Genomic DNA, 22,537 nt, shown 5'->3' with positions numbered 1-22,537 from the left:
TACGGCCACGCTGTTCCGACGCCCTCCCGCTATTCTCCCCCCCCCCCCCCCCCCCCCCCACGCCCGACTCCCGATACGAATCGCTGGCGCCGTTTTTTTACGGCCGGCAGCGATTCTCAGCTGATCGATGGTCCGAGTTCCCAGCCCTTTACGGCTGTTTTTACGAACGGCAAACACGCCTGGTCTGGCCGTTCGGAAAAACGGCCGTAAACTCTCGATTTTTAAAACCATGGCACCGATTGGCACGGCAGTACCACGGCCGTGCCAAGGGTGCCATGGGCCCGCGATCGGTGGGCACCGATCGCGGGCAGCGGGCCCGATGCCCGCGCACTCTTTGTCCCTCCACCGCCCCGCTGTATCACTTCGCGGGGCGGCTGAGGGGCATCCCGGCCCGCGCATGCGCGGGTTTCGCGCAAATGCGCGATGACGTCATCCGCGTATGCGCGGGTTGGAGTCTTCCAATCCGCGCATGCGCGGCTGACGTCATATGACACGTCAGCCGGCGCTAACTCTGGCAAGCGGGCTTAACGAAATTCGCTAAGCCCGCGATGCCGGAGTTTACGGCGTCGGCATGCTAGCCCCGACCGGGGACCAGAATCGGTTTCCGGTCGGGAGGGGGGGGGGGGCTGGCGTCAAACCCGCCCGGATTTGACGCCAGCCTTACGATTTCTCCCCATATGGGAGAATCGCGCCCTTGGAATTAGATGAAGAGTCCAAAGGTTTGCCACAATCAATACACATAAGGGCCTATTCCAGTACACGAGGCTACCTTTCAGCATTCCGTCGGCCTGTGCTATTTTCCAGCATACCATGGAAAACCTCAGGGTAAAGTGGTGATTTAAAAAAAAATTTAGAGTACCCAATTAATTTTTTCCAATTAAGGGGCAGTTTAGCTTGACCAAGCCACCTAACCTGCACATCATTGGGTTGTTGGGGCAAAACCCATGCAAACATGTGGAGAATGTGCAAACTCCACACGGACAGTGACCCAGCGCCGGGATTGAACCTGGGACCTCGGCACCATGAGGCAGCAGTGCTAACCACTGCGCCACCGTGCTGTCTGTAAAGTGATGTTTACCGAGCTGATGTTTCAGTCACTGGAGTCACGCACGAAGAGCACATGTTAAGTTTGGAGGAGGTATGAAAGAGGTTCAGAGATGCGGGAGTCCATCTTAAATGCTACAGAAACCATGGACCAGGGGTTCCATGTGGATGCCACAGGTCGACACCCACTCGAAGAAAAAGTCACAGCCATACTAAAGGTCCCAGTACCTTGGAATGTAGCCGTGCTGACATCTTTCTTGGAAACGGAGAACTATTATGGTAGATTCTTTCCAAAACTAGCCACGACATTGGCGACACTACACCAGTTGCCATGGAAATAACGTTGGCAATGAAAGGAGCAACCAGAGGAAGCTTTCCGCTTGGTGAAACAAGCTCTACGATCTTCAAACCTTTCAGTTCATTTTGACCCAGGGAAGCCAATTGTTCTCACGTGCAACATGTCGCCATCCAGGATAGGGGCAGACCTGTCCAATGAGATAGACGGTGGATCAGAATGGCTAATTGTCTTTGCTTCAAAGATTCTCCCAGACGTTGAGTGAAATTATGCCTAAATCGAAAAGGAAGGACTAGCCATCATCTATGGTGTTAAAAAGTTCCGTCAATATGTTTACTGACCGCAATTAATGATAATAACCAGAATAAGAACATAAGAACTAGGAGCAGGAGTAGGCCATCTGGCCCCTCGAGCCTGCTCCGCCATTCAATGAGATCATGGCTGATCTTTTGTGGACTCAGCTCCATTTTCCGGCCCAAACACCATAACCTTTAATCCCTTTATTCTTCAAAAAACGATTTATCTTTATCTTTAAAACATTTAATGAAGGAGCCTCAACTGCTTCACTGGGCAAGGAATTTCATAGATTCACAACCCTTTGGGTGAAGAAGTTCCTCCTAAACTCAGTCCCAAATTTACTTCCCTTTATTTTGAGGCTATGCCCCCTGGTTCTGCTTTCACCCGCCAGTGGAAACAACCAGCCCGCATCTATCCTATCTATTCCCTTCATAATTGTATATGTTTCTATAAGATTCCCCCGCATCCTTCTAAATTCCAACGAGTACAGTCCCAGTCTACTCAACCTCTCCTCATAATCCAAACCCTTCAGTTTTGGGATTAACCTAGTGAATCTCCGCTGCACACCCTCCAGTGCCAGTACGTCCTTTCTCAAGTAAGGAGACCAAAACTGAACACAATACTCCAGGTGTGGCCTCACTAACACCTTATACAATTGCAGCATAACCTCCCTAGTTTAAAACTCCATCCCTCTAGCAATGAAGTACAAAACTCCATTTGCCTTCTTAATCACCTGTTGCACCTGTAAATCAACTTTTTGCAACTCATGCACTCGCACACCCAGGTCTCTCTGCACAGCAGCATGTTTTAATATTTTGTCATTTAAATAATAATCCCGTTTGTTGTTATTCCTACCAAAATGGATAATGTCACATTTGTCAACATTGTATTCCATCTGCCAGACCCGAGCCCATTCACTTAACCTGTCCAAATCCCTCTGCAGACTTCCAGTATCCTCTGCATTTTTTGCTTTACCACTCATCTTAGTTTTGTCTGAAAAATTGGACACATTGCACTTGGTCCCCAACTCCAAATCATCTATGTAAATTGTGAACAATTGTGGGCCCAACACTGATCCCTGAGGGACACCACTAGCTACTGATTGCCAATCAGAGAACCACCCATTAATCCCCACTCTTTGCTTTCTATTAATTAACTAATCCTCTATCCATGCTACTACTTTACCCTTAATGCCATGCATCTTTATCTTATGCAGCAACCTTTTTGTGGCACCTTGTCAAAAGCTTTCTTGAAATCCAGATATATCACATCCATTGGCTCCCCATTATCTACCGCACTGGTAATGTCCTCAAAACATTCCACTAAATTAGTTAGGCATGACCTGCCCTTTATGAACCCATGCTGCGTCTGCCTAATGGGACAATTTCCATCCAGATGCCTCGCTATTTCTTCCTTGATGATAGATTCCAACACCTTCCCTACTACCGAAGTTAAGCTAACTCTTCTATAATTACCCGCTTTCTGCCGACCTCCTTTTTTAAACAGTGGTGTCTCGCTTTCTAATTTCCAATCCACCGGGACCATCCCAGAGTCTAGTAAATTTTGGTAAATTATCACAAGTGCATTTGCAGTTTCCCTAGCCATCTCTTTTAGCACTCTGGGATGCATTCCATCAGGGCCAGGAGACTTGTCTACCTTTAGCCCCATTAGCTTATCCATCACTACCTCCTTAGCGATAACAATCATCTCAAGGGCCTCACCTGTCATAGCCTCATTTCCATCAGACACTGGCATGTTATTTGTGTCTTCCACTGTGAAGACCGACCCAAAAGACCTGTTCAGTTCTTCAGCCCTTTCCTCATCTCCCATTATTAAATCTCCCTTCTCATCCTCTAAAGGACCAATATTTACCTTAGCCACTCTTTTTTGTTTTTCTATTTGTAGAAACTTTTACTGTCTGTTTTTATATTCTGAGCACGTTAACTCATAATCTATCTTACTCTTCTTTATAGCTTTTTTAGTAACTTTCTGTTGCCCCCTCAAGATTTCCCAGTCCACCAGTCCCACTAATCTTTGCCACTTTGAATGCTTTTTCCTTCAATTTGATACTCTCCCTTATTTCCTTAGATATCCACGATCGATTTTCCCTCTTTCTACCGTCCTTCCTTTTTGTTAGTATAAACCTTTGCTGAGCACTGTGAAAAATCGCTTGGAAGGTTCTCCACTGTTCCTCAACTGTTTCACCATAAAGTCTTTGCTCCCAGTCTACCTTAGCTAGCTCATCTCTCATCCCATTGTAATCTCCTTTGTTTAAGCACAAAACACTAGTGTTTGATTTTACCTTCTCACCCTCCATCTGTATTTTAAATTCCACCATATTGTGATCGCTCCTTCCAAGAGGATCCCTAACTATAAGATCATTAATCAATCCTGTCTCATTACACAGGACCAGATCTAGGACCGCTTGTTTCCTCGTAGGTTCCATTACATACTGTTCTAGGAAACTATCGCGGATACATTCTATAAACTCCTCCTCAAGGCTGCCTTCACCAACCTGGTTAAACCAATCGACATGTAGATCAAAATCCCCCATGATAACTGCTGCACAATTTCTACATGCATCAGTTATTTCTTTGTTTATTGCCTGCCCTACCATAATGTTACTATTCGGTGGCCGATAGACTCCTCCTATCAGTGACTTTTTCGCCTTACTATTCCTGATTTCCATCCAAATGGATTCAAACTTATTCTTCATAGCACCGATGTCATCCCTTACTATTACCTGGATGTTATCCTTAAATAACAGAGCTATACCACCTCCCTTACCATCCACTCTGTCCTTCCGAATAGTTTGATACCCTTGGATTTTTAACTCCCAGTCATGGCCATTCTTTAACCATGTTTCAGTAATGGCCACTAAATCATAGTCATTCACGATGATTTGCACCATCAACTCATTTACCTTATTCCGAATACTACGAGCATTCAGGTAAAGTACACTTATGTTGGCTTTTATATCTCTGTTTTGCATCTTAACACCTTGACCAGTAACCTCTCCTAGGTTATTTTTCCTCTTAACTTTTCTCCTAATTTTCCTTGTCGTTGAACCCATATCTTCATGTAACAACCTGCCGTGTCGCTTTCCATTTATATTTTTACTTCCAGTTTTATTCCTTTTAGTATTACTGGGCCTATACACTGAGCTCCCCTCAGTCACTGTACCTTGTACTGTCGCCCTTTTCAATTTTTGACTATGGCTTCACTGCCTTACACTTTCCCCCTTACTGCCTTTTGTTCCTGTCCCTGTTTTACTACCTTCCGACTTCCTGCATCGGTTCCCATCCCCCTGCCACATTAGTTTAAACCCTCCCCAACAGCTCTAGCAAATACTCGTGGTTCCAGGACATCGGTTCCAGTCCTGCCCAGGTGTAACCTGTCCAGTTTGTACAGGTCCCAGCTCCCCCAGATCTGGTCCCAATGCCCCAGGAATCTGAAACCCTCCCTATGACAAAATCCCTTCAGCCACGTATTCATCCTATATATCCTGTCATTTCCACTCTGACTAGCTCGTGGTACCGGGAGTAATCCTGAGATCACTACCTTCGAGGTCCGATTTCTTAACTTCCTGCCCAGCTCCCTGTATTCCGCTTTTAGGACCTCATCCCTTTTTTTACCTATGTCGTTTGTACCGATGTGTACCATGACCACTGGCTGTTCACCCTCCCCCTCCAGAATATCCTGTACCCGCTCCGAGACATCCTTGATCGAGCACCAGGGAGGCAACATACCATCCTGGAGTCTTGTTTGCGGCCAGAGAAACGCCTGTCTATTCCCCTTACAATTGAATCCCCTATAACTATTGCACTGTCACACTTACCACCCCTCCCCTCTACAGCAGAACCAACCGTGGTACCACGAGTTTGACTGTTGCTGTTTTCCTCTGAGAGGCCATCCCCCTCAACAGTATCCAAAATGGTATATCTGTTCTGCAGGGGAATGGCCACAGGAGATTCCTGCATGACCTGCCTCGCTCTCTTGCTCTGTCTGGTGGTCACCCATTCCCTTCCTGCCTGCGGAGTCTGAGCCTGCGGTGTGATCACCTCTCTATACGTGCTATCCACTATACTCTCCAACTCGGAGAGCATCCAACTCAGAACAGAAGTCACAATTAGGTCTTTTGAGGGAGGACAAGCCAAAATCCCCAATTGCTTCCACCAGGGTGCAATGTTGGGCTTTGTTGCTTGCGACCTACAACTATCATTTCCAACACAGGCCTGGCACCCAAATCTCCACCGCGTTTGCCAAAGAGCTTAGCCACTGCCTGTACCCAAAATAATTATCATGCACTGAACCTCTTGGACGCCTTTCTGATGTTATCCAGACATTTTCCAAGGTGAGACAGATTTTCCAAGGTGAGACGGATTTTCCAAGGTGAGACGGATTGAAACAGGTTGGCACCATGAGATGGCTGAACAGTTGAGGTCCTAATTAACCTGCAGGGTTGAAGTAACCTGCAAGGATCGAGTAATCTTTGGGGCTCTCGAGTCGTCATTCTACCCCCAGCAAGGGAAACCCTTTTGCAAGATTTACACAACGACCATCTGGGCCAAACAAAAATGAAGATGCTTTCTTGCAGTTATATCTGGTGGCCAGGAATCGATAAAGCTATTGAGGAAGTGGTACGGCATTACATCCCCTGCCGGACCCAACAATTGTTAACTCCTTCGGCCAAGCTCCACCCCCTGGGAGTGGCCGGGTCATCCATGGACCTGGGTGCACGTCGACTATGCAGGCTCTTACTTGGGCAGGATGTTTCTTGTGTTAGTGGACACTCATTCCAAATGGCTATCCATACAAGATGTGGAGATGCCAGCATTGGACTGGGGTGAGCACAGTTAAGAAGCCTTACAACACCAGGTTAAAATCCAACAGGTTTGTTTTGAATCACTAGTTTTCGGAGCACAGCTCCTCCCTCAGGTGAATGAAGAGGTGAGTTCCAGAAACATATATATATATACAAAGTCAAATGACAGTCCTCCCAAGATTGCTGTTTATGTTTCAGTGTCTCCCAATCTTTATCCCCAAGGCATTTTTTAGGAAAATGAACGCGGCGATCTCGGGTTTTATATGGGCTGGAAAAGCCCCGAGGGTGAAGAAGGTCCTTCTTGAGTGTGGGCGCGGGGAGGGAGGCTTGGCCCTTCTGAACTTTATTAATTACTACTGGGAAGCTAATATTTCGATGGTTAGGAAGTGGGTAGTGGGGGAGGGGTCGGTGTGGGAGCGGGTAGATACAGCATCTTCTAAGGGCACGAGTCTGGGGTCTCTGTTAACGGCACCTCTGCTGTTCTCGCTGGCTCGGTACTCCTAAAGCCCAGTGGTAGTGGCTGTCCTGAGAGTGTGGGGGCAATGGAGGCAGCATATGAGACTGGAAAGGGTGTCGGTGTGGTCACCGATCTGTGACAATCACCCGTTTGTTCCGGGGGAGCTGGACGGAGGTTTTAGGAGGTGGCAACTGGCAGGAATTGAGAGATTTGGGGATCTCTTTTGCCCGAGCCTGGAGGAGCTAGAGGAGGTGTTTGAGTTGCCGGGTGGGAACGGATTTTGGTACCTACAGGTACGGGACTTTGTCCGGAGGCAGGTTCCAAGCTTCCCTCGCCTCCCTCTAAGGGGATTACAGGATAAGGTGATGTCAAAAACAGGGGTTGGGTAGGTGACGGTCTCGGAAATATATAAGGAATTGATGGAGTGGGAAGGGGTCCCAATCGGGGAGGTGAGAGGAAGTGGGAGGACGAGTTGGGGGGGGAGTTGGAAGTCGGGCTATGGGAGAGGCCCTGCGGAGAATCAATGCATCCTCGTCATTTGCCAGGCCTGATCCAGTTTAAGGTGGTCCATAGGACTCATATGACTGTGGCCCAGATGAGTTGTTTTTTTGAGGAGGTGGAGGACAGGTGTGGGAGGTGCGGGGGAAGTTCGGCGAATCATGTAAACATGTTTTGAGCGTGTCCGAAGCTAAGGGGATTTTGGCAGGGATTCGCAGATGTCATGTCAGATGTCCTGGAAGGGAGAATAACTGCGAACCCAGAGGTGGCGATATTTTAGTGTCGGAAGATCCGGGAGCCCAGGGGGGGAGAAAGGCCAACGTTTTGGTCTTTGCCTCCCTGGTGGCCCGGAGACGGATTTTGCTGGGATGGAGGGACTCGGAGCCTCCAATGTCAGGAGTGTGGGTCAGTGACAGGGTTTCTCAGGCTGGAAAAGATTAAGTTCGCCGTAAGGGGTTCAATACAGGGGTTCGCTCGGAGGTGGCAGCCGTTCATCGACTTCTTGAAGGAAAACTGACTGTTAGCAGAAGGGGGGGGGGTGAGAATGGCGGGGGACGGGGGGGGGGGCTATGGAAGTGGAGAATAAGAACAGGGAATCTAAGATATGGGTAGCTAGGGGTTAGGGCAGGGGGATGTTGGGTATGTTACTGTGGAGTTTGTGGGTGTGTTGGACCGTTGTTATTTAGAATGTTAATTTGTTAAAATGTTAAAATTATAAATGCCTCAATAAAATGTTTCCTAAAAAAAAAGAAAATCACAGACAATGGGTGGGATTCTCCGGTCTCCGACGCTGAAATTGCGTTTGGCAATTGGCCGGAGAATCCACATTCGAAATCGGGGGTGCCGGCGCTTTTGCGATGCACCGCCCCTTCCAAAACAGCATACCAGTACGCCGCACACTGTCGGGACGACCTATGACCGTTAGCTGAGGGCCTCCTCCCCTCCCCCCCCCGATGTTCCGCCCTCGGTGGGCCAAGTTCCCGACAGCGTCGGTCACTCATGGTATGTATTTTCGGGAACTCAGCATGGCGGCTGCAGACTAAGTCCAGTGCCGCCACAGTCGGGGTGAGCCAATCCATGGGCAGGGGGGACTTTGGCGGGGACTGGGGGCACTGGTGGGGGTGGTCCGGGGGTGGAGAGCATGGCCAAAGGGGGTCACTATTTGGCAGGCCAGGTCCGCGTGGGGCCAGCGCCATGATGCACGGCTGCTGCAGACCGCTGCCGTGCGCATGCGCGGCCATGGACCCGGCAATACTCTGGCCGTATCCGCAGCTAGAGATGGAGGCTTTACGCTGTGTGCCTGCTGACCCCCCACCAGATGGAAGATCAGTTGCCGTTTTGCGCCATATTTTCGGTTGTAGAACACAACTGTTCCCACGCAGGCACTTAGTCTCAGAATTGGAGAACCATCCCAGTGAGTTAGATAAGGGGGTAGTATATATCTTAATAGATAAATTAATTGCTAAAGCTTAAAAATCTAGATTCTGACTGTAAAATTTAAGAAAGGGAGTAAAGGTTGTTCTGCCTACTCAGGTTTTGATGCATCAAATGCGATCCTGAAAACGCACAATGATGTCTGTTTACTAACTTTCTGAAGGTGTCAAAATGCAGTAACACTGGTAATGCTATGAACGAGCCCATCCTGTATAAATCAGACTGTCTCTGTGTTAACATCCTGAGGTATCATAAAATGCTTTACTATGGAGATGGTTCTGACCTGATCATCAGTGTTAAAATGGAAAAAGTCCCCTACGGCACAAGTTTTCAGCTGTCTCGGTGCTTGACATGTCCATTTCGTTTTGCAGGCAAAAGTGTCCCACCCTCTTTTCTCATGCATGCTCCTTTTTCCAATTGTTCTGTGCAGCTGACATTTTGTTTAATAACTACCTCAACTTTTGCAAATTTCTTTCAATAAAATATATTTTTTCACTTTAACACAACAATCAATAAAATATCCATGTTTACTTTAACACAGCTGCTCTTTGTCTTTTTGTAAATAAGGCAGGGAGGAGAGGGAGTGGAGGGAGGTGAGGGAGGAGAGGGCGGGGGGGGGGGGGGGAGGACGAGGAGGGATGGAGGGTTCAATGTCCAAAACAACAGCTGTCAGGCAATCACGAACTGCCCTTGTGTCACCTGGATCCTGGGCTTCCCCACCTGCACCAGGAGGCATGTCTGCATCAGGCTCCATATTGCCCTCCTCCATTTCTGGTAGTAGATCATCTTCTGGGTGAATGCTCAGTCCATGCTGAAAGTCAAGATTGTGCAATGCACAACACACTACAACGGTCATGAGTTTCATCTTCACTGTTAAGGCATTGGGGCAGTTAAGAGTTTGGCTTCAGGTCTTCCTTCAATATTTCACAAAGATGTCCCATTGCTTCTTTGCAGAAGCACAGTTTCCTGGTGCACATCTCCTCTGACATAATTTTATATGATGTACTTTGTCTGTACACTCTCAAGCATTGGTAATGATTTGCATCCTCACCAGGCAGACATGTCGCTTGTCTCTTCTCTCGTGATCCCTGTGTCTACATCAAAGCCTCAAAAGAACTTCAGTGATTTTAAGAAGCCAAGCCAGAAGTGTGATGTATCAGTGGTGGTGGAACACGAGTCCAGATTTTGAATGTGCACTGGATTCTGCAATACCTGTCAGCAAGATAGTTCACAGCTTACATGAGGCTTGCATATGCCAACGAAGACTTTGATGAAGCATTTGAAGTAATCACTGAGGCCTGTAAGGATCAATATTACAGCAGGGAAACTCTTAAATAACACAGCTGAAACTATATTACAAAATACAAATGCACTTTAGCGGAAGCTTATACACATACTCCAAACCCACACAAACCATGATGGATCCTTCTTTAATGGAAGCAACATCCTCATGACAAACCAAAGTTTTGAATCATAGAATCCCTACAGTGCAGGAGGAGGCCATTCGACCCATCGAGTCTGTACCAACCCACTGAAAGAGCACCCTACTGAGGTCAAATTCCCCACCCTATGCCTGTAACCACATCTAGGGGCAACTTAGCGTGGCCTAACCTGCCTATCTTCAGACTGGGAGGTAATCGGAGCACCCGGAGGAAACCCATGCAGACACATCGATAATGTGCAAACTCCACACAGACATGAAAAACATGACTCATTGCTTAAAATGGGCACATTTTAGCAGTACACCACCTACAGGCATGAAACACCATTACAAATATACTTACTGTTACAGACATAATTAACCTAAAATCAGTTTGCAAATATCATAGATTATCATAGAATTTACAGTGCTGAAGGAGGCCATTTGGCCCATCGAGTCTGCACAGGCTCCTGGAAAGAGCACCCTACCCGGGTCAACACCTCCACCCTATCCCCATAACCCAGTAACCCCACCCAACACTAAGGGCAATTTATCATGGCCAATCCACCTAACCTGCACATCTTTGGACTGTGGGAGGAAACCGGAGCACCCGGAGGAAACCCACGCACACACGGGGAGGATGTGCAGACTCCGCACAGACAGTGACCCAAGCCGGAATCGAACCTGGGACCCTGGAGCTGTGAATTGTGCTATCCACAATGCTACCGTGCTGCCCGGCAGCATTTTGCACGTACGGCCTCCCCAAAGTACTTGTCACTGATAATGGCACTCCTTTCATGAGTGAGGGGTTCTCTGGTTTTTGAAGGCTAATGGGGTGTGGCGTATCCGCACCACCCCATACCACTCCGCTCACAGTGACAGGGGTTAGCCCCACATGAAACTGTTAATGGGCCAAAGACTTTGTACCCACCGTAGCATGATTTTTCCAGACATAGGTGCAAAGATACATCACAACCAGGTACAGCAAGGGCATTGCCCACTCCACATCAACCTTCCAGACACTTTGTATCAGGTGATTCGGTGTTTGTTTAAAACTTCGTGGCAGCACCCAGTGGACCTCCGATGTTATCCTTCGGCAGACAGGATCGGTTTCTTACCAGGTGCAAGCCCAGGGTCGTATTATGCGAAAGTACCGTGACCATTTTCAGTCCAGGCTGCCACTTCGTCATAAAATTCCTTGTCCCGGAAACCTCTTCTACAACCGCATCTGCTGCCTGGTCAAGCCACAGTAGAACCCCAAGGGGGTTAAGACGCCCAGAGGACTGAGGTCGTCGACTCGGACTCGGAGATGGAGACGCAGGAGGTCTCCGATGGGGAACGCTGGGATCCACAATCTCAGGAATTGCAGTCGCTACGCCATTCGTGTCGGAAGCGGTGTTCGCCATCAAGGTCCACGCTGCCCAATCCAGCACCTTGGCTGCACGACGCCCAGCCAGGCGCCTAAATGATCCAATGCCCTCCTTTGCCACCATCTTCGGAGGATTCTTCGGACTTTGGGGGAAGGGGGGGGGGGATTTTAGAACCCGCACGGGTCTTACGGGATAGGGATGATTAACTACCCCGTGGATCTTGCAGAATATGAGCTCCCCGATAAGGGGGCGGGGGACCCTTAACAATACTTGACTTTGTATAAATAGTGTCGGCCAGTAAGGCACCGACTAGAGAAGACCCAGCAGGAAACTACAGGAGATGTAAATAATAGTTATTGTAAAGTAAAGTAAGTTTTTGTTTTGACCTACTTGGTGTAGACTCTCCATTGTCCTTACAAAATTAGTAAACAAGTAAGAATATAGCAAAAGGGATAGCATGCACAAGAAATAAGAGGAGTAAAGGATCTAAAAGCTCAGTAGGCCTGAGACAGTAAACCCAAAAGAGGTTTAATTCAACAATAAACCCATCTTACAACTCCAAGGTGCCAAAATGGACGAGCATTCTAACCAGTCCCAGTACGTGCGGCCTTTAGAAGTTGATTTCCACAACCCCCAGCTGATAATTGCAAGGTCAAAGTGTGGGAAAGAAAGTGGGGGTGGGGGGAGGGGGGGGGGGGTGGTTGGGGGGAGTTGGAAACCATTACGTCACAAGAAGATACAGATTAAAAATTGCTGACAAAAAGTTGACCTCTAACTGGACAGAGCAGAAAATTCCCAAATATTTTCATGCAGGAAAGAATAGGTCAGAGGGGAAGAGAGATAACAATGTTTTTTTTATAAATGTTTTTTATTGGGTTTTTGAACAAAGTATGTTTACCGTTATGTACATAAAATAGAATACGTATACATATTCATAGAAGATCATAGGTCATAGATGTTACAGTGCAGAAGGAGGCCATTTGGCCCATCGAGTCTGCACCGGCTCTTGGAAAGAGCACCCTACCCAAGGTCAACACCTCCACCCTATCCCAATAACCCAGTAACCCCACCCAACACTAAGGGCAATTTTGGACACTAAGGGTAATTTATCATGGCCAATCCACCTAACCTGCACATCTTTGGACTGTGGGAGGAAACCGGAGCACCCGGAGGAAACCCACGCACACACGGGGAGGATGTGCAGACTCCGCACAGACAGTGACCCAAGCCGGAATCGAACCTGGGACCACGCACAAAAAACAAAACAAACAACAAAAAGAAAGTTAGAATAAAAATAACTGGTTGGGTATTATGTGCTCGCTCAACAACAGCAGCTCTGTACAATTGTCAATATTGTTTTTAGCACATAATAATAATAATAATCACTTACTGTCACAAGTAGGCTTCAATGAAGTTCCTGTGAAAAACCCCTACATCTGCTGTGGGGGAGGGGGGGGGGACTGGGGGGGTACATATACATTTGGGCGCAGGGGAAACAATTACAGAATAATTACAGAGGGCAATACGCGAATGGGTCTGGTGTTGGTGTTGTCACTTGCTTCTCCTGGACGGTTTTCGCTGCCGTTGTCGTCTCGCAATCACCTCCGCTTCAGCCGTTCGTCCCGTCTTTTGCTCGGATTTTCCTTGTTCTCTGTCCCTGTAGATGCCAAGTTTGTTATCGTTGCCCGTGCCCTCCTTCCGGCTGTCATTCCCTTGCCTCCCCCCCCCCCCCCCGCCCCCACCTCACTGGTTCCCCTCTATTGTTCCCTGTCTCCTCCCTCTCCCCCCCCCTCCCCCCGGTCTATCCCTCCCTCCCCCGCCTCGGCTACTTTCCCCTGATTCTTGGCTACCTGGCTATTCTTCTGCTTGTTCGTTGGCCACAAACAGGTCCCGGAACTATTGGGTGAATGGCTCCCACGTTCTGTGGAAGCTGTCGTCTGACCTCGGATGGCGAATTTGATTTTCTCCATTTGGAGAGATTCTGAGAGGTCGGATGGCCAGTCTGCAGATCTGGGTAGTGCTGCTGACCACCAGCCAAACAGGATTCTACGGCGGGCGACCAGGGAGGCAAAGGCCAGAACATGTGGGCGTGGTTAGCCGGGCCTCTTTTACACCGTTCACATCTATCCTCCACCTCCGGGAAGAACCTACTCATACGGTTTCTTGTTAAGTGGGCTCTATGTACCACTTTTAGCTGCGTCAGGCTGAGCCTTGCTCACATGGCGGTGGAGTTGACCCTAGGCAGTGCTTCGCTCCAGAGTCCCCACCCTATTTCAATCCCCAGGCATTCCTCCCATTTCTTTCTTGTTGCGTCCAGTACGGTGTCGTCCCTTTCTACCAGTCGGTCATACATGTCGCTACAGTTCCCTTTATCTCGGATGCTTGTGTCCAGTAACTCTTCCAGTAATGTCTGTCGTGGCGATTGTGGATACGTCCTTGTCTCCTTTCGTAGGAAGTTTTGAGCTGCAGGTACCTTAGCTCGTTCCCCATGGCTAGCTGGGCTATCTGTCAGTTCGTCCATTGTTGCGATCCTGCCGCCTGTGTATAAGTCCCTGACTGTCAGTGTCCCTCCGTCCTATCCCCACCTTTTAAAGGTGGCATCAGTCAGTGCTGGTGTGAACCTATGGTTGTTGCAGATGGGAGCTTTGTCCGACATTTTGTTCAGGCCAAATTGCTGCCGTAGTTGGTTCCAGGATTGGAGGGTGGCTGTCACCACTGGGCTGCTGGAGTGTTTTTTGGGTGGGGATGGGAGTGCTGCCGTTGCGGGGGTCCGGAGGGAGGTCCCCATGCAGGAGGCCTCCTCCACACGCACCCACTCGGCTTCTGGCTCCTGGATCCATCCCCTTACTCGCTCGGCTGTTGCCGCCCAGTGGTAGAATTGTAGGTTTGGGAGGGCTAGCCCCCCCCCCTGGATTTTGTTTTTCGTAGGACCTTCTTTGGGATTGTAGTATTCTTCCCCCCCTCCATACGAACGCCATGATTAGTTTGTCCAGCGCTTTGAAACAGGCCTTGGGGATGTAGATTGGGATGGATCTAAACAGGAAGAGGTACCTGGTCAGCACGTTCAGTTTGATCGTCTGGACTCTCCTCGCGAGGGAGAGTGGGAGTGTGTTCCATCTTTGCAGGTCCTTTTTAAAAAAATTTTTAGATTACCCAATTATTTTTTCCAATTAGCGGGCAATTTAGTGTGGCCAATCCACCTACTCTGCACATCTTTGGATTGTGGGGGCGAAACCCACGCAGACACGCGGAGAATGTGCAAACTCCACATGGACAGTGACCCAGAGCCGGGATCGAACCTGGGACCTCAGCACCGTGAGGCAGCTGTACTAACCACTAGGCCACCGTGCTGCCTGATGTGCCATCAATTGCACGAGAGACAAGTTGCTTTACAAAAGTTAGGCTTCAATAAACTAGAGAACTTAGCCCTGCGGTTGTCTACAATAAAATGGACGACCGCCGGGCGTTTGACTATTTATACCTCGGCAAGGAGGCGTGGTTAACTCAGCCTCTCGACCAATCGGTCGAGAGGCACATGACCGACCGGGGCCAATGTTAAGCCGGTGTTCTGCCCCAATGGCAGACAGGTATGCAAATCATATCACCACACTGCCCTTGCAGGTCCTTTTTTACTTCTTCTGTCAGACTGGTGAGGTTCCATTTGTGGATCTCTTTCCAGTCATGGGCTGTTGGGATCCCCAAGTAGCGGAATTTGTGTCGGGCTTGTTTAAACGGCAGTCCTGTTAGTGCTGCCCCCGCTACTTGCGGGTGTACTGGGAAGATCTCGGTTTTGCTCATGTTGAGTTTGTAGCCCGAAAAGGTGCCTAACTCTTTCAGGAGCGCGATGATTCCGTCCATGCTGCTTTGCGGGTCTGAAATGTAGAGGAGCAGGTCATCTGCATAGAGTGAGACTCTGTGCTCTCCGCCGCCCCTTTGGACCCCCCCTCCAGCTTTTTGCTGCACTGAGAGCAATTGCTAATGGTTCGATTGCTAAAGCGAACAGCAGTGGGAACAGTGGGCATCCTTGTCTGGTGTACCTGTGCAGCTGGAAGTATCGGAAGCTGGTGTTGTTTGTCCGTACGTTCGCCATGGGAGCGTTTTATAGGAGTTTTACCCAAGCGGTGAACCCTGTTCCAAGCCCGAACCGCTCCAGTAACTCTATGAGGTATTTCCATTCGACCCTGTCGAAGGCCTTTTCTGCGTCTAGGGAGACGATCACCTCTGGTGTTCTCTCCCCGGAGGGGGTTATTATCACGTTCAGCAGGTGCCTGATGTTCAAGGTTAACTGTCTACCTTTGACAAAGTCCGTCTGGTCCTCTGCGACCACCTCTGGTACGCAGTCTTCTAGCCTTTTGGCTAGGATTCTGGCCAGTATTTTGGCATCTGCATTCAGCAGTGAGATGGGCCTGTATGACCCACATTCCGTTGGGTCTTCATCTTTCTTAGGTATCAGCAAGATTGAGGCCTGTGCTAGCATAGGTGGCAGTGTGCCCCTCGCTAGCGAGTCTGTGAACATCGCCCGCAGGTGCAGGGCCAGCGCTGTCACAAATTTTTTGTAGAAGCCCGCCAGGAACCCATCTGGTCCCGGCGCCTTTCCCGCCTGCGTGGAGTTAATGCTGTCCATGATCTCCAGAAATAACAATGTTGATGATCGGGGGAATACAATATGAATGGAGGATATACTATGTTAAAAGAACAAAGATAAAAATAGAATTGTTCCGTTCATTAAAGCTGTACTACAGCTCTCTAATTGTGCAATGGAAGCAGAAGGAATCTGTAACGGAGGAGGGTTAACAGTATTTTTCTAGGAAATTTTAATTAACTACTCATTGTGTGATATACAGGGAGTAAATAGAGAATGGAATTCCGAGAATGTGTGCCGGACTCCTTACTCAAGCAGTATATTCATCTGACTACAAGGGGAGAGATGTTGCTAGGTTTAGTCATCAAAAACAAAGTTGATCAGAAAGAAGAGTTAAATGTAAGGGTGAATGTTGTGGAAGTGGTGATGACAAGCAGGACTTTCAACAGACTGTGGAAAGATTAGAAGTTGGCTAACTGGCGTGAGGTAGCCCTGGCGGCACGGTAGCACAGTGGGTTTAACTGTTGCTTCACAGCTCCAGGTCTCAGTTTCGATTTCCTGCTTGGGTCACTGTCTGTGCAGAGTCTGCACGTTCTCCCCCTGTCTGCGTGTGTTTCCTCTGTGTGCGCCGGTTTCCTCCCACAAGTCCTGAAAGACGTGCTTGTTAGGTGAATTGGATATTCTAAATTCTCCCTCAGTGAACCCGAACAGGTGCCGGAATGTGGCAACTAGGGGATTTTCACAGTAACTTCATTGCAGTGTTAATGTAAGCCTACTTGTGACAATAAAGATTATTTCAAAAAAATTAAATTTAAAAAATGTAGAAAGAGAAATTGCCACACTAGATCAAAACAGATTTTTAAGAAGGGAGATAGCAAAAACACAAAATAAATGTATACCATAAAAATTATTTCAAATTTGAGGATACTGTGGATAAATAAAAAGATCAGAAACAAACTAAAATTGTTGGAAAGGACCGATGGAGCCGAACGATAAAATCATCAAGCAAGCAAGAAGCACAGTCCAAAGATGTGCAGGTTAGGTGGATTGGCCATGATAAATTGCCCTTAGTGTCCAAAATTGCCCTTAGTGTTGGGTGGGGTTGCTGGGTTGTGGGGATAGGGTGGAGTTGTTGACCTTGGGTGGGGTGCTCTCTCCAAGAGCCGGTGCAAACTCAATGGGCTGAATGGCCTCCTTCTGCATTGTAAATTCTATGATTCTATAAGAATATAAGAAAGCAAGATTCAGGAAATTAAAGGTATGAGGAGACAATCTCAAGAAATATCAACACTGTCACGTGAGAGTACCTTTAAGAAATGGGTGTTTAAGAAATGTACCTTTAAGAAATAGGTGTTTATCAGTGATGTCAGAGTGTGGGTGGAGCTGGGCTGTCTGTCAGCTTTTTACTTTTGTTTTAGGCTGTTTGCTGCAGGGTGTGGTTTAGTTTTGTTTTCAGTGTTGGAGCTGAAGCCAGACCAAGCTGGTGTACTGCTGTTTTCTCTGCCATCAAAAGACTATCTCTTGATCATTTGGTGAATTCAGAATTATAAATGCTTTCAGTAGTGACTTTAACCTGATGTGCTTCTGTTAAAAGGTGTTTCTTTTGTAAGTCTTCTGGATGTTAAAAGGACAGCGTAAGCATTACTTAGTGTTGTATTCTTTGGGGGTTGTATTTGAATTAATGGTTGCTAAGATGTTCACTGTATGTTTTAAAAAGGTTAACTTGAGTTCATAGAATAAATATTGCTTTGCTTTAAAAAATACTTTTCCATTTCTGCTGTACCACACCTGTAGAGTGGGCCGTATGCTCCCCATACCACAACCTATTAAACGTTGTGGGTCAGGTGAATTCAATTATACACTTTGGGGTTCTCTAAACCTTGGCCCATAATAACACTAAGTACGATACAAAAACATGACGAAGAGGAGAATTGTTGAAAATGAGGTAAGGTTATTGATTGGAGAAGATAGTGGGACAATTTCTATCTTACCTGGCTGGTAAGGTGTCATTAGGATTCTGCTGTAAATTAACACAGAGGCCTAAGTGGAAGGAGGCAGTAAGATCCTCACAAGGCCAAGCTAAGCAGGATATAAATTAAGGCCAGAGATGGGAAGCTGAACTTTTATTTGACATATAAATTACTTCCTGTGGAAAGGAAAGGCCTCCCTTCCTTATTTTAAATGCTTGTTCAAGGTATTAAGTGGTGGATTCTGTGTTTGGGAGACTATGGGCTGGATTCTCCGATTTTCAGGCTACGTCCGGAGGATCCGTGGCATTTTATGTCAAAAGCATCGGCGGCGCCCAAGCACCGAACCTCCGACTGGTGAAGGTCTCGCAGCCGCATCACATAAAACGCCCGGCCTCCACAACAAAAACGCTCGGAGAATTGCCGGGTATGTGCATGCGCATGTGCACATTGATGACCTTTAGCGGTCACGCCGTACAACATGGCGCCGGCCATGCACAGACTTGACTTGCCAGATAGTGCCCCCTGGACACCCGTTCGTTACCCCCTGGCCAAATCCCACCAGTCCCCCCAGCGCTCGCCGAAGCCCTCCCAGCCAGCAGCACGGCTCCCGCCCCATTGTGGCGACGCTCTACACAGTCCACAGCCGCCACATCGGGTTCCCGACCGCTGAGACCATGTGTCAACCGCGTGGTTGGGAACCTTGGCCATCAGGGTGGAGCATTGGGGGAGGGCCTTCAGGTGATATCCTAAGGCTGGCCCAACGGCGTGCAGCGCGCTCCTCGATGACGGCGTTTTGGAGCATGCAAAAACAGGCACCGCCCCCAATTCCATTGTATAAAGGGATTCTCCGCCCGATCGCCGATAGCGAAATCAGCGTCGGTGAATGAAGAATCCCACCCTACGTTCTCCCGCCGGAGAATTGCACCCGTTTACGCTCCAGCAGGGAGCGCAAAGCGGGATGCAATTCTGTATCTCTCGCGATGCATGGCATGCAGTACGAATGATGCACGAGGGAATCCCGCTATCGTGCTGCCATTGTGAGCGGGTGGCCTGATAGTGAAGGCCCGCGGCCATTTACCTCAACCCCATACTGCAAATCGACCCCAAAGGTCCCCTGCACCGCAAAGCTCACCCCTGGATTGCTTGGCTGCCCTCCTCCCCCCCCCCCCCCCTCCCCCAGTGCAAGGGTGACCCAACCCTCCTGCCAAGGACCCCCTAAAGAGAAAAAACCCTCCCGCAGGTACCCCTATAATAGGGAGACCCCCCCGGGATACCTGGATTAGGGAGCCCCCCCCCGGCGTACTTGCAATAAGGAGACCCTCCACAGGTACCCCCTGACTAAAGGGACCCCCCACAGTGCCTCCTGACTAAAGGGATCCCCCGGCTACAGACCTCCCTCCACCCCCCCGCCAAATATAGACCCCTGTCTGGAAGCTAGACATTAGTCCAGACAGAGGCAGTGAAACAAATTACAGCTGTAACACTTACTTGGAAGTTCCACTTGTCAATTCCTCGAAGGAGAACAGCTGTGAACTGTGTTTCAACCCCACAGATCCATTAACTACAAGCCATTCATACTTTCCAGTAGTGGGATCTGATTGACAGCTTTCACAACCAGCTGCAGCCTTTATCCATTCATCTCCATTCATGGATCTTAGTGGTGAAACCCCAATGTTCACAAATATTGACCACATCAAAGAGAGGTAAGTGCATTGCAATCACACACTTAAGTGATTGGAATGCACTTTGTGCTTGCAATACACTCATCTCTCTTTGCATGTGTCCTGGGGGGGTCTCCCAATAAGGGGGTCCCTGGGAGGATCTCCCTATTAAGGGGATCTCTGGGAGGCATGGGGAGGGGCTGGTCGAAGAGGGGTGGGCACGTAATGCAATGTGGGGGCAGGGAGGGTAACCCTCGGATGAACTCTGGGAGCAACTCCCCTCAGGATTTACCCCCTTTGCCCACAACAAGGTCCACCACATTAGAGCCACACTGGTAGAGACCACAAGTGACCCGCACCTACGTGACTCACATCCCTGGGGACTAGAGAATCACGGAGGGCCATAGCACAGGGTTCTGGGCCCACTAAATGGCTGTAAATGGGTCATTTGCATTCATTTACATCCTCCTGTTAGCGCACACACGTGGACCTCGATTCCAGGGGCAGGAGCATTGCGTTCGGATCGGCACCCACCAATGCCAATCCCAATTTCACGATTCTCTGCCACATCGTGGATCTCAATTCCGGCGTTGGATAGAATCCAACCCGAATAGAACATAGAACACTACAGCGCAGTACGGGCCCTTCGGCCCTCGATGTTGCGCCGACCTGTGAAACCATCTGAAGCCTATCTGACCTACACTATTCCATTTTCATCCATATGTCTATCCAGTGACCACTTAAATGCCCTTAAAGTTGGCGAGTCTACTACAGTTGCAGGCAGGGCGTTCCACACCCCGACTACTCTCTGAGTAAAGAAACTGCCTCTGATATCTGTCCTATATCTATCACCCCTCAATTTAAAGCTATGTCCCCTCGTGTTGGTCATCACCATCCGAGGAAAAAGACTCTCACTGTCCACCCTATCTAACCCTCTGACTATCTTATATGTCTCTATTAAGTCACCTCTCAGCCTTCTCCTCTCTAACGAAAACAACCTCAATTCCCTGAGCCTTTCCTCGTAAGACCTTCCCTCCATACCAGGCAACATCCTAGTAAATCTCCTCTGAACCCTTTCCAAAGCTTCCACATCCTTCCTATAATGTGGTGACCAGAACTGCACGCAGTACTCCAGGTGCGGCCGCACCAGAGTTATGTACAACTGCAGCATGACCTTGTGGTTCCGAAACTCAATCCCCCTGCTTATAAAGGCTAGCACACCATATGCCTTCTTAACAGCCCTATTAACCTGGGTGGCAACTTTCAGGGATTTATGTGCCTGGATGCCGAGATCTCTCTGTTCATCTACACTACCAAGAATCTTGCCATTAGCCCAGTACTCTGCATTCCTGTTACTCCTTCCAAAGTGAACCACCTCACACTTTTCCGCATTAAACTCCATCTGCCACCTCTCAGCCCAGCTCTGCAGCTTATCTATGTCCCTCTGTATCCTATAACATCCTTCAGCACTATCCACAACTCCACCGACCTTCGTGTCATCTGCAAATTTACTAACCCATCCTTCTACACCCTCTTCCAGGTCATTTATAAAAATGACAAACAGCAGTGGCCCCAAAACAGATCCTTGTGGTACACCACTAGTAACTGAACTCCAGGATGAACATTTGCCATCAACCACCACCCTCTGTCTTCTTTCAGCTAGCCAATTACTGATCCAAACTGCTAAATCACCTTCAATTCCATACTTCCTTATTTTCTGCAATAGCCAGTTTCCATTTGGGGATACATTCTGCAGCAAGTAATGAAAAATAATGTGCGACTGCAATAGAAAACGCAGCACTGCAAATATGTTTGCCATACTCGGTATGTGTATAGCAGGAAATGAACATCTGTCATTCCTCACATCTGCTGGAAAATGAAGATTGTTTTTGTAAGTCTTTCGTGAACACAGGTGCAGCCTCAGCAGTTACTCCCATACATAGACCTCACATCTTCGACAATACAGGGTGCATCTTTTTCTGCCTCACATTTGGGTAGATGAGAAGAATGTGCCAGCTCCAGCAATAGGCCATATGGATTCTCCTCTAACTCTGAATAGCAAATTGGATAACCATTCTTACCAATTTGAGGCAAAGATTTACTGATATTATTTACACAATCTACATTACAAGTCAAATATATTTCCATGCACTCAATAATTTTATTTTTATATTTTTATTCTCCTTTTTCACATTTTCTCCCAAATTTACACCCAACAATAAACAATAATCAGTAACGAATGTAATGTCAATCCCCATATCAATAACAACGTTCCCATCCTCCCACCAACCCCCAAACATTAGCCCGCATGTTAACATAAACAAGTGACAAAAAGGAATCAGGAATCACCCATAGTCACCACTGACACACACAGTCCCCCTCCCTCCAACCCCCCCAGCCACCCCCCCACCTAATGTTCGGTGTAATCCAATTCTCGCAAGTGCATAATGAATAACGCCCATGAATTGTAGAACCCCTCCATCCTTCCCCTCAATTCAATTTGACCTTTTCAAGCATCAAGAATTCCAGCAGGTCCCCCCGCCACACCAGGGCACAGGGTGGAGAGGTTGATCTCCACCCTAATAGGATCTGCCTTCGGGCGATCAACGAGGCGAAGGCTACAACATCTGCCACCGCACCCATTTCCAACCCTGGCTGGTCTGACACCCCGAATATGGCCTCCC

The sequence above is a fragment of the Scyliorhinus canicula genome, chromosome 9 (genome assembly GCF_902713615.1).
Source record: "Scyliorhinus canicula chromosome 9, sScyCan1.1, whole genome shotgun sequence".
NCBI classification, from domain to species: Eukaryota; Metazoa; Chordata; class Chondrichthyes; order Carcharhiniformes; family Scyliorhinidae; genus Scyliorhinus; species Scyliorhinus canicula.
This window is presented reverse-complemented; position numbering follows the sequence as displayed.